This window comes from Geotrypetes seraphini, chromosome 4 (assembly GCF_902459505.1).
Source record: "Geotrypetes seraphini chromosome 4, aGeoSer1.1, whole genome shotgun sequence".
NCBI lineage: Eukaryota > Metazoa > Chordata > Amphibia > Gymnophiona > Dermophiidae > Geotrypetes > Geotrypetes seraphini.
The window spans coordinates 103,548,078-103,561,762 of NC_047087.1; the positions used below are offsets into that span (position 1 = coordinate 103,548,078).

The 13,685-nt window shown below is 42.2% G+C and overlaps 1 protein-coding gene across 2 annotated transcripts in view; it reads right to left on the minus strand.

The window, feature by feature from the left end:
- Positions 1–13,685, minus strand: part of POPDC2 (popeye domain containing 2) — a 44,467-nt gene that overhangs the window by 14,075 nt on the left and 16,707 nt on the right. The gene's annotated exons all lie outside the window — the stretch shown is intronic.

A 13,685-nucleotide genomic window follows, 5' to 3' on the forward strand; every position in this document is an offset into this window, starting at 1 on the left:
CCGCCAGGACATCTCTTAATTCCCGAAGTACTCTGGGGTGTAGATTATCTGGCCCCATGGCCTTGTTTACTTTTAGCTTCGATAGTTTGTGATAGACGTTGCTCTCGGTGAATTCATAATCTTGGAACCGGTCCTCTGAGCACCCTCTTGTCTGTAGCTGCAGTTCGAATCCCAGCACCTCACGGGTAAAGACCGAGCAAAAGTAGCTGTTGAGTAGTTCGGCTTTATCTGAGTCTGAGTCTACAAAGTTACCATCAGGTTTCCTTAGGCGCACAATTCCATCTGTGTTCTTTCTTCTGTTGCTAACAATATTGTGTACAATTTAGAGACCACACTTTCAAAAAGATATAAAAAGGATGGAGTCAGTCCAGAGGAATGATATTAAAATAGTGCATGGTCTATATAAGGCATATGGGGACAGACTTAAAGATCTCAATATGTATACTTTGGAGGACAAGCAGGAGAGGGGAGATATGATAGAGACATTTAAATATATATGTGGAATGAGAGGTTATAAGATGAAGTTAAGAGTTGATAGGCTCAGTAATCAGTAATCTAAGGAAATCCTTTTTTACAGAAAGGTTGATAGATGCATGGAACAGTCTCCCAGAATAGGTGGTGGAGACAGAGACTGTGTCTGAATTCAAGAAAGTGTGGGATAGACACATAGGATTTCTTAGATAGAGGAAGAGATAATGCTTACTACAGATATGCAGACTGGATGGGCCATTTGGCCTTTATTTGCCATCATGTTCCTATGTTTCTAATTTGTTTTAGGGTGGCATTTTGATTAAAATTTGTAGTCTCAATTAATTGCACAATTAAAGGAGTCAGTTTCATTGTTTTCTCATTTCTTCTGGCACTACGAAAAGCAGAACAGAACACCATACTAAACCAATATACAGAATCACATACATACTAGTGGAATACATACTAGTGGAATACATACATGCATGGAGTCACACATACGCCATACACATGTTATTGTTTACAGACTCCTCTGGTCATATGTACATGCATGATTATCTATATACACATGCTCAGTCCCACAAATGCAATAATATACAAATATATGCAGTCACATGCATAGATACCCCTTCATATATGGGCAACAAAATCATATAGCCACACAGCAGCAGACATGCCTATGAACAAACTGCTTCAGAGTTCAAAGTTGCTTCCAAGCCTCCTGTCCTGAACTGTTTTTCTGCTGTGGAAATAGATGTAGTTTCACTCTGCCACTAGCATCCCAAACCACAAAGCAAGTTAATTAAATTGTTTCACAGTACTGTCTAGACCAGTGATTCCCAACCCTGTCCTGGAGGAACACCAGGCCAATCGGGTTTTCAGGCTAGCCCTAATGAATATGCATGAGAGAGATTTGCATATGATGGAAGTGATAGGCATGCAAATTTGCTTCATGCATATTCATTAGGGCTAGCCTGAAAACCCAATTGGCCTGGTGTTCCTCCAGGACAGGGTTGGGAACCACTGGTCTAGACAGTACTGTGAAACAATTTAATTAACTTGCTTTGTGGTTTGGGATGCTAGTGGATTGGAATTGGAACCCCCGCAAATATCGGGGGAGTACTGTAATGTTATGAAAGTTACATACAAATTGAACGCCTCAAAAACTGAACTCCTTTGGATTCACAAAGAGCACTGCACCTACAACCGCCCTTCTCTTCTCTGTGAATCATCCACCATAACTGCCAAAGATTAAGGGCGCCTTTTACTAAGCTGCGATAGCGTTTTTAGCGCATGCGCTAAACCCACGCTATGCGGCTAGAACTAACGCCAGCTCAATGTTGACGTTAGCTTCTAGTGTGTGTGGCAATTTAGCCTGCATTAAAACCGCTAGCGCAGCTTTGTAAAAGGAGCCCTAAGTATGCAGCCTAGGAGTTATTTTCGACTCTAACTTATCACCCACCAGCCATATCTCTCAAGTGGTCTCCTCTTCTATCTCCAGCAACTCCAAAAAATAAGAAACTACTTCTTTGAACCTGACTTTGCCCAACTTCTCTATACCTTTGTCCTCTCCCGCATGGACTACTGTAACACACTATTCAACAGATTGACAGCAAAAAAATCTTAAGCGTCTCCAACATGTCCAGAATGCAACAATTAGACCTCTAAAGAACCTTTGTACCCGTGATCAAGTATCCCGAGCACTAGTGTCAGACCACTGGCTACCCATAGTAAATGCTGCATCTTCAAAGGCTTAGTACTTGCATTAGCTCTCTATGTAAAGATCAATATCTAAGCGACCGAAATGCAAGGGACCCAGGGAGAGGAAGAAGTGATATGGATCGCTCTGAAACGAGAAGATGGAACTTCTATCTACGTGGGTGTAGTCTACAGACCTCCGACTCAATCGCAGCAAATTGATAAAGATCTGATTGTGGATATCCAAAAGCTTGGAAGGAAAGAGGAGATTCTGCTGTTGGAAGATTTCAACCTGCTGGATGCGGACTGGAATGTTCCGTCTGCGGAATCGGAAAGAAGTAGGGAGATTGTGGATGCCTTTCAAGAGGCTCTGCTTAGACAAATGTTGACAAAACCCACGAGGGAAAAAGCGATATTGGATCTGGTCCTCACAAATGGAGAGAGAATCTCTAATGTTCAAGTGGGTGTTCACCTGGGAAGTAGCGATCATCAAACGGTTTGGTTTGATATAACGGCTAAAGTGGAGAGCGGCCGCACGATACTTAAAGTCCTAGATTTCAAACGTATGGACTTTAATGCAATGGGAGAGTACCTGAAGAAAGAGCTGTTAGGATGGGAGGACATAAGAGAAGTGGAAAGACAGTGGTCTAAACTGAAAGGAGCGATAAAAAATGGCTACGGACCGTTATGTGAAGAAAATAAATAAAAACAAGAGAAAAAGGAAGCCGATATGGTTCTCCAAACTAGAGGCAGAGAAAATAAAGGCGAAAGAGTTGGCGTTCGTGAAATATAAAAAAAACCAAGAAGAGGAGTGCAGAAAGGACTACAGGGTGAAACTGAAAGAAGCCAAGAGAGAGATACGTCTGGCGAAAACACAGGTGAAAGAACAAATGGCTAAAAATGTAAAAAAGGGAGACAAAATGTTTTTCAGATATATTAGTGAAAGGAGGAAAATGAAAAATGGAATTGCTAAACTAAAAGATGCTGGGAACAAATATATGGAGAGTGATGAGGAAAAAGCAAATGTGCTAAACAATTACTTCTGTTCTGTGTTCACAGAAGAAAATCCTGGAGAAGGACCGAGATTGGCAAAGATACACGAGAAAATGGAGTAGATTCTGCGCCGTTCATGGAGGAGAGTGTTTATGAGTAACTTGAAAAACTGAAGGTGGACAAAGCAATGGGACCAGATGGGATCCATCCCAGGATACTAAGGGAGCTCAGAGAGGTTCTGGCAAGTCCTATTAAAGACTTGTTCAACAAATCTCTGGAGACGGGAGTGGTTCCTGGGGATTGGAGGAGAGCGGGTGTTGTTCCTATTCACAAAAGTGATCACAGGAATGAAGCAGGAAACTACAGGCCGGTGAGCCTCACTTCGGTTGTTGGAAAAACAATGGAAGTGTTGCTGAAATAAAAGATAGTGTACTTCCTTGAATCTAATGGGTTACAGGATCCGAGGCAACATGGCTTTACAAAAGTCCTCGAGAGCCGTATTCCAGTCGGGTTTTCAGGATTTCCCCAATGAATATGCATTGAAAGCAATGCATGCAAATAGATCTCATGCATATTCATTGAGGAAAACCCAACTGGAATACAGCTCTCGAGGACCGGAGTTCCCTACCCCTGCCCTAGAGGAAAGGAGGGACAGGGGAGATATGATTCAGACATTCAAATACTTGAAAGGTATTAACGTAGAACAAAATCTTTTCCAGAGAAAGGAAAATGGTAAAACCAGAGGACATAATTTGAGGTTGAGGGGTGGTAGATTCAAGAGCAATGTTAGGAAATTCTATTTTACAGAGAGGGTGGTGGATGCCTCCCAAGAGAGGTAGTGAAGAGGAAAGTGGTGACTGAGTTCAAAGAACCGTGGGATGAACACAGAGGATTTAGAATCAGAAAATAATATTAAATATTGAACTAAGGCCAGTACTGGGCTGACTTGCATGGTCTGTGTCTGTATATGGCCGTTTGGGGGAGGATGGGCTGGAGAGGGCTTCAATGGCTGGGAGGGTTTAGATGGGATGGAGTAGGTTTTAACGGAGATTTCGGCAGTTGGAACCCAAGCACAGTACCGGGTAGAGCTTTGGATTCTTGCCCAGAAATAGCTAAGAAGAAAAAATTTAAAAAATTTAAATTGAATCAGGTTGGGCAGACTGGATGGACCATTCGGGTCTTTATCTGCCATCATCTATTATGTTACTATGTTATTTAAGTCCTTACACAACATGACACATGACACATATCAGCCAAGCTCCCGCTGTATGTCCCGACAGACCCCTACGCTCCCAGGAGGAAACACGTCTACAATTACCCCCTGGTCAGAGCCTTTGACTAGAAACTGCCAGAAACAGATCTTACTCCCACTGCTTACCGAAGTACTGGAATCAATTGCCTCCACACATCAAATCCCTCAAAGGACTTTTGAGCTTTAGGAAAGCAATACCTCTTCTCCTGATTCCCTTAACCAAGTATCTGTACAGTATAGCACCTAGACTCCAATATCCTCCACTCATCAGCACTGTTAAACTGTCTACCAAAACATTCATCCCCTCTTCTCCTCCACCTGTCATACATTCTGTAACACACAAATTGTCTATATCCCATCTGTGTAATTACTATGTATTGTACATTAATTGTCTGTATAGCCCTAATTGTCTATATTTCGTTTGTTTTAATTATTATGCATGTTATATTACATTATATTAAATTACATTACATTAGTGATTTTTATTCCGCCATTACCTTGCGGTTCAAGGCGGATTACAGAAGAGGATTTCTGGACATGTCCAGAGGTGTTACAGAGTAGAGCAGGTTGCTTCAGAGGATTGAAATGTTTCATACGGTGTTAGTTAGTCTTCATGGATTTCTTGAATAGCAGGGTTTTTATTTCTTTTCTGAAAGTTTTGTAGTCTGGGGTTGCGATTAGTAGATTGGAGAGTTGGTGGTCTAGTTTTGCTGCCTATGTGGCTAGAAGGCCATCGTATAGTTTTTTCCGTTTGATGTCTCTGATTGGAGGGTATGTGAATGGTGTCTGGGTTCTCCTGTGTCTGGTTGTGGTAGTTTGGATTGGGCAGTTGTTCAAGTAGGCTGGGCTGTCACCATTTATGGATTTAAATAATAGACAGTAGAATTTAAATAGTATTCTTGCTTGAATTGGGAACCAGTGTGAGTCGAGGTATGCCTCGGTGATGTGGTCGTGTTTTCTTAGTGAATAGATTAGTCTCAGGGCTATTTTTTGTACTGTTTGTAGTTGTTTTATCATTGTTGCGGGGCAGGGGAGATAGAGGATGTTGCAGTAGTCAAGGAGACCTAGGACTAGGGGCTGGAATTGTTTTCTGTTGAAGAATTTTCAAACTTGCCTTAGGTTTCTCATGATCGCGAATGATTTCTGTATTGTTTTGTTGATTTGTGGTTGCATGGTGCAGCATCTGTCTATCGTCATTCCCAGAAGTTTTAGAGTGGGTTGAACGGGGTATGTGATTGAGTTTACTACTAGGTTTGTTATGGCTGGGGTTTGATTTTTTTTTTTTGAGAAGTATGAATTTTGTTTTGTCTGGGCTCAGTTTTAGTTTGTGGTCTTTCATCCATGTTGCCACTGTTTCTAGAATTCTGTGTAGTGTGTCTGTCATAGGGGGCGTTGGCTGATCAAAAGGAAGGAGAATGGTGATGTCGTCTGCATAGCTATAGGAGGTTAAGCCTATTTTGTCTAGGCAGGTGCCAAGGGATGCAATGTAGAGATTGAAGAGTGTTGAGCTCTCTGGGGAAGACGGGATATAAAATGAATTAAATAAATAAATATTGCTTTGATCAAGGCTTAGTTAATATAGTTTAGCCATGTATAATGTCCCAAGATATGTACCGTTGATTTCTGTGCTGCTCAATTTTCCTCTATATTGTTGAATGTCTTCTAACTAACTGTGGATGTATTTATATAATCCATTCTGGGCTCCTGGAGAGGACGGGCTAGAACACCAATAAATAAATAAATTAGGGACAGAGAAAGTTCTGTATTTTTGTGAATATAACCTGTGAGTTATATAGGAATGTGGGTTATAACCATGTACAGGGGTATATACGCAAAAATAATGTACCTGCATATAATAGATGTAAATCGCTTTGGTTGTATCATAGAAATGTATTTCAAATCTCTGACTGTCGACCCTTTACTCCATGCAAAATCAGCTCCCCCCCCATTCAAGACAGCCTCCCTTCCTGAACCTCCCACCAACACAAGAAGTGCCCCCACTCAAGATCAGCCCTCCCCCAAAGCTCCCTGGTGGTTTAGAGCAGAAGTAGGCAATTCTGGTCCTTGAGAGTCCTAGGTGGTGGCTAACTGATTTTCAATTTTGGTTTCGGTTATAGTGCCAAAATTGACCCCAAATCCATAGCTGACATGGGAAGAGCGACTGGGGTCATTCCTGCCCTGAATAATCACTAGAGTACCAGGTAAGGTAGTCGGCGGGGGCGGCTACTCTTTGCTTTTTTTTTTTTTTTTGCTTGGAGGTAAAATATGGTCTATCATTATTTAAATTATATATTTTGGGCAAAGGGACCTGAATAAACTAGGGGAATGGGCGACGAGATGGCAGATGAAGTTCAACGTTGAGAAATGTAAAGTACTGCATGTGGGAAGCAGAAACCTGAGGTACAACTATACGATGGGAGGGATGTTATTGAATGAGAGTACCCAGGAAAGGGACTTAGGGGTAATGGTGGACATGACAATGAAGCCGACGGCACAGTGCGCAGTGGCCGCTAAGAGAGCGAATAGAATGCTAGGTATAATCAAGAAGGGTATTACAACCAGGACGAAAGAAGTTATCCTGCCGTTGTACCGGGCGATGGTGCGCCCGCATCTGGAATACTGCGTCCAATATTGGTCGCCGTACCTTAAGAAGGATATGGCGATACTCAAGAGGGTTCAGAGGAGAGCGACACGTCTGATAAAAGGGATGGAAAACCTTCCATATGCTGAGAGATTGGAGAAACTGGGTCTCTTTTCCCTGGAGAAGAGGAGACTTAGAGGGGATATGATAGAGACTTATAAGATCATGAAGGGCATAGAGAGAGTAGAGAGGGACAGATTCTTCACACTTTCAAAAAATAAAAGAACAAGAGGGCATCTGGAAAAGTTGAAAGGGGACAGATTCAAAACAAATGCTAGGAAGTTCTTCTTTACCCAACGTGTGGTGGACACCTGGAATGCGCTTCCAGAGAATGTAATAGGGCAGAGTACGGTACTGGGATTTAAGAAAGGATTGGACAGTTTCCTGCTGGAAAAGAGGATAGAAGGGTATAAATAGAGGATTTCTGCACAGGTCCTGGACCTGTTGGGCCGCCGCGTGAGCGGACTGCTGGGCATGATGGACCTCAGGTCTGACCCAGCAGAGGCATTGCTTATGTTCTTATGATACTATTTGAGCAAATGAAAACATTTCCAGGCTCTGTTGGGTATAATGAAAATGCAGTCTTATAATCAAACTTGTGGCGTGCAGAAGCTAGATTCTATGAGAAAGGAACTTATAGTAATTGTTTTCAAGCACAAATATGGTCAGTTTATAGTGTTAGTAGGGAAATGATATTACAATTAAATTTGAGAATGCATTGCTTTTGGTTGTAATTTTTCAGAGCATAGTCCTCAAATTCAGTAACATAAATGTGCTTTTTTATTCTAGATTCGGCATCAGGCTAGTATAATGTCTACAATGTAGACAAGTGTCTGTTCTCCTTTACCCTATTTTAGGAAGAATCTATATCATGCTTGCCCTTACTCAGTATTATAACTAAATATAAAACGAGAAACATCTTAATGCTACGTCCTCTTGTTATTTGTGCACAGTTTGGATAAGCATAAACACCTTGTAATCTTTTTTTTTTTTTACATGTTCTCACAAAGGTCCTGTCTCAGAGGATATTTAACTACATCATCATTGTCTTGGGAACCTAAATGTGCTAGACATGTTGGGAAGTCCTTGTTAAAATGGCTTTTCCAATTAGACTGTGCTTGCAGTTCCTGGAGGGAAGTGATCTCTCATGGGTTTAGCAGAGGGCTACTGACTGCATGCTCTGACTATGCCTGGTGGGCCTCATTGGTTCAAATTCACACAACCAATCTTTTGTTTTTAGTTTTAGTTTCAACTTCGGCCAAAACCAGGTGATAAGTTTCAGCTGTAGTTTCAGTTTCAGAGGAAAGTGTTTCAGTAGCAGATTTGGTTTCAGCCACAACTGGAAAAAAAAAAAAGGTTTCTGTTGGCTTCTATCCCCAGGCTAGTCATATTTTAAGGATATCCACAATGAATATGCACTGCCTCCATGGTATGTCTGGAGTTCTCAGGGACCGGAATTGCCTAGCCCTAGTCTAGAGGTAGTATGGTCAGGAGTTTTGCCATTGCCTAGTCTATTTTGCCCTTTTTACATCAGGTTTCAAAATGGTGACCTCTAGTGGTAGTCTCACAGTAGTCCCCTTGAAAATCACCAGATAGTAGGTGCTACTAGGGTAGCCAACTCTCCCTTATTTCCTGGGAAGTGGGAACTCCTTTATTTGAAAGCTAATGTGCTAAATTTGTTGGGGTTTTTTTTTTTTTTGGGGGGGGGGGGGATCCTCCTAGCTTAGTTCTGCAGCATCAGTGGACAAATACATATAGGTTTGGAATGAGAAACATGCAAATTTGTAAATTTTTATTCTGTATTGTGACCTGAATATTATATACAATGTAAATTACAGTAATTGTTTTGTTTAATATTATCCGTTCCATTAACATTTGCTGGAGTGACGCCACACCACTATAAATTTGGCGCAACTAAATCATCCTTAAATTCATGGCCAACAGTTGGTCACCCTAGGTGCTGCTGTCTGAATAAGTGCCTTTAAATATTGACCTGCAGGTTGTTATGCCTAATGAATATTAATTTGGGTGACCTGAAAACCAGATAGTCAGGAAGCTATTAGGTGGTTGGAAGCTACTACCTTATTTCATGTGTACTGTTCATAGCACTGATCTACTAGGCAAATACATAAGAACATAAGAATAGCCTTGCTGGGTCAGACCAATGGTTCATCAAGCCCAGTAGCCTATTCTCATGGTGGCCAAAACCCAAGGTGTAGCAGTATTCCATGCTACCAATACAGGGTAAGCAGTGGCTTCCCCCATGTCTTTCTCAATAACAGACTATGGACTTTTCCTCCAGGACCTTGTCCAAACCTTTCTTAAAACCAGCTACGCTATCCGCTCTTACCACATCCTTTGGCAAAGCGTTTGAGGTTAACTATTCTCTCTGAGTGAAAAAACAATTTCCTCCTATTAGTTTTAAGAGTATTTCCCTGTAATTTCATCGAGTGTCCCCTAGTCTTTGTAATTTTTGACAGAGTGAAAAATCGATCCACTTGTACCCGTTCTACTCCACTCAGGATTTTGTAGACTTCAATCATATCTCCCCCTCAGCCGTCTCTTTTCCAAGCTGAAGAGCCCTAACCGTTTTAATCTTTCCTCATACAAGAGGAGTTCCATTCCCTTTACCATTTTGGTCGCTCTTTTTTGAACTTTTTCTAGCGCCACTATATCTTTGTTGCGATAAGGAGACCAGAATTGAACGCAATACTCCAAATGAGGTCACACCATGGAGTGATACAGGAGCATTATGACATTCTTAGTCTTGTTAACCATCCCTTTTTTAATAATTCCCAGCATCCTGTTTGCTTTCTTTGGCCACCACCAGACATTGGGCGGAAGGTTTCATTGTATTATCTACAATAACACCCAGATCCCTTTCTTCGGCACTAACCCCCAAGGTGGACCCTAGCATCCGGTCACTGTGATTCAGGTTATTCTTCCCAATGTGCATCACTTTGCATTTGTCCACATTAAATTTCATCTGCCACTTGGACGCCCAGTCTTCCAATTTCCTAAGGTCTGCCTGCAATTTTTCACAATCCGCATGCATTTTAACATCTTTGAACAGTATAGTGTCATCTGCAAATGTAGAGCAGTCAATACAATAGTTAGGCACTGAAGTGTCACTCTCCAACAATCATAAACTGTCCATTACTGCATAAGTATACAATTCACACAATGTTCCTCAGAATGCCACACCATGTATTGTGTGGAAGCCGTCCTCACCGGACCCTTTTATAGTGTGATGTATAGATATATGTGCAACTATTTGCTTATTGGAATAATTTATAAAGTGTCAGTGCTCATTTATAAAACATGAGAAATATTAGATACTAGAATACTTAATTATTGCATAATGGTAAACTTATCTTATAACCGGATATGCCTTGTTCCCCACCGACGCGTTTCAAGAATTTCATCAGGGTCGGGGACACAGAGGCAAGGATTATCCGGAACTATAGCATAACGCTAATCTACATAGTTTACAGACCCAGCGAGTAACTATGTAGATTAGCGTTTTGCTATAGTTCCGGATAATCCTTGCCTCTGTGTCCCCGACCCTGATGAAATTCTTGAAACGCGTCGGTGGGGAACAAGGCATATCCGTTTATAAGATAAGTTTACCATTATGCAATAATTAAGTATTCTAGTATCTAATATTTCTAACGTTTTATAAATGAGCACTGACACTTTATAAATTATTCCAATAAGCAAATAGTTGCACATATATCTATACATCACACTATAAAAGGGTCCGGTGAGGACGGCTTCCACACAATACATGGTGTGGCATTCTGAGGAACATTGTGTGAATTGTATACTTATGCAGTAGTGATCTGCAAATGTAATCACCTCACTCAGCATTCCAATTTCCAGATTATTTATAAATAAGTTAAATAGCACCGGTCCCAGTACAGACCCCTGCAGCAGAGTCCATCACATACACTGTCCAAACAGCCCTAACACTGTGGAAAAGTCTAGCCAAGAAGCGGTCCCAGAACTGTTCTAAGGTATATGCCACAAAGCATTCCTCTAGCAGCTAAGCATACTGCACCTTCCACTAAGCACAACCTGGACCCAGTGAGGAAAACAGCACAGCTGTCCCCATACCCCTCCTATCTGTGCTAGATTCCCTGAAATCAGGTTACAAACTCTTGGACTATACTGATCTCATAAGAGGGAGTCCAGCATGAATGGGAGGATTGACAGGGATAGTATCAAGAAACGAAAAAGGAGAGGGCTGACAGAAATATGGTAGCTTGTGAGTACAGCATTAAGGTGAGATGATAGAGGAGAAAGCAAAGGACTGGTGCATGACTGAATTGGGTGGGATTGGGGAGGAAGATGAAAGCCTAGTGGATGAATGATAATGGTGGACAGGAAAGACTGAACCTGGTGTGTGACTGAATAAGAAAAACAAAGAGAACATGGTGGAAGAATGAAGGAGGTAGAGGGGAAAGAGACAACCTAATATGGAACTGATGGGGGTGAAGGAGAAAACAGAGAACATAAGAATAGCCTTACTGGGTCAGACCAATGGTCCATCAAGCCCAGTAGCCTGTTCTCATGGAGGCCAATCCAGGTCACTAGTACTTGGCCAAAACCCAAGGTGTAGCAATATTCCATGCTACCAATACAGGGCAAGCAATGGCTTCCTCCATGCCTTTCTCAATAATAGACTATGGACTTTTCCTCCAGGAACTTGTCCAAACCTAGCCTACACAGACAGGGAGAGCGAGCAAACTAGAGAAGTAGCCATCCAGGCAAGCTCAGCTAGCCTGTATGGAGAAAGCAAGAGCAAGAGAGAGTCGCCCAGCTGAAGACACACTACAACTTGGGTATAATGTAGCTCTCTCTCTTTATATGTGTATGGTGTAAATTCTACCCTGGCATGTTTTTAACTATTGTTATATCAATAAGAGGATGAAAAGCAATCCCCTCATATTCTCCCCTTAATCCAACCAAAATACCTCTCTTAAATAATAGTTTACATGATACTTTAGAAGAGACAGCGGTGAATGATCTTGGATAATGAAGGTATAAAAAGTATATTTGAGAAAATCCCTGAGAGAAGAGCTTCACCGCTGTCTCTTCTAAAGTATCATGTAAACTATTATTCAAGAGAGGTATTTTGGTTGGGTTAAGTGACTTGCCCAGGGTCACAAGGAGCAGCATGAGATTTGAACCCACAACCTCAGGATGCTGAGGCTGTAGCTCAAACCACTGTGCATATTTATATTACAGGGAGACCCTCTTTTTCTAGGGGCCCCCTTTTACATAGCCGCAATAACGAGTACCAGCATGGCAAAAGCAACTCAGCCCATAGGAACTGAATGGGCTGTGTCGCATTTGCTATGCAGGACTTGCGGCTCCATAAAAGGGGCCCTAAGTTTCCCAGCTAGCAGAATACATGCTAGGCCCCTTCCTAAGCTATTGTGCCTGGCACTACAGATATAACAATGTGGTATATCTCTGATTCCCAGAGATACATGAACATCTGCTATAAACAAGGGGGGGGCATATTTTTCTCTATTTCTGCATTTTTCTGATTGGCTAGAGAAGCCATCTGCCCCCAGGGTAAGGTTACCAGACGTCCGGGAAAACCCAGACATGTCCTCTTTTTAGAGAAGTTTCCGGATGCCTGGAGGGATTTCCAAAAACCGGCAGTGTGTCCGAGTTTTGGAAGTCTCCGACCTCAGGGCCGTGAATGGAGGGCATCTACGCATGCATGGGCATTGATATGACGACATCGTATGCATGTGCGTATGTACGTGATGTCATCATGTTGACATTCGCGCATGCGTAGATGCCCTCCAGACACGGTCCCGATCTTGGGGAGGTTTTTGGAGGGTGGGACATGGTGGAGATGGAGGCAGAATGGGGCAGGCGGAACAGGGCAGGACCAGGTGTCCACTTTTTAAATTGAGAACATCTGGCAACCCTACCCCAGGGAGCTAAGTAATCTCTATTGCAAGATCTAGCTAGTCAGTTGGGACTCTTCATCTGGACTTCACTGTAGCAACTGTGTCTTAAGTTGCCTGCAAAAAATCTGCAGGAACTGTTAGAACTTTCCTGACATCAGTGCAGAGAGCGTGTGTACAGCCTTGGGACTATAGAGCTAGTGTCTGTGGCCTGTCTTCCTTCAAAATTCCCCAAGAGCAGAAGAGCCCTCCTCTGTGCCTGTTTTCTGCTGTTATGACTTTCTAATTGTGCTGCTACTTGCTGTGACTACCTGCACAGCAGCCGTATCCATCTTCATGTTGTGATCCTGATTTAGCTGAGTACCGAGCACCTGCCTGTGGTGATTCCCAGCTGCTGCTAATAAAAATAAACATGGTTTATATTCCCTGGGTATCCGAGTGGAAATATTTGCTTACTGCATATGAGGAATAAATACAACAAACTATAGGCTGTGGCCCTATCAGGCTTGTTTGTGGCCCCAGCAGTTGTTAGAATCTTAGATCAATTACTAAAATATAGTACAGAACCAAAATAATCTAGACTTTTGGATAATGAAGGTAGGATGGCTTCTTCCTTTGAAGCAGGTACATGCGGTAAGCTTTGCACAAGCAAGAACAGACTCAAGGGCTCAGGCATGGTGGAAGCCTCTCTTCCGCAGGCATTTAC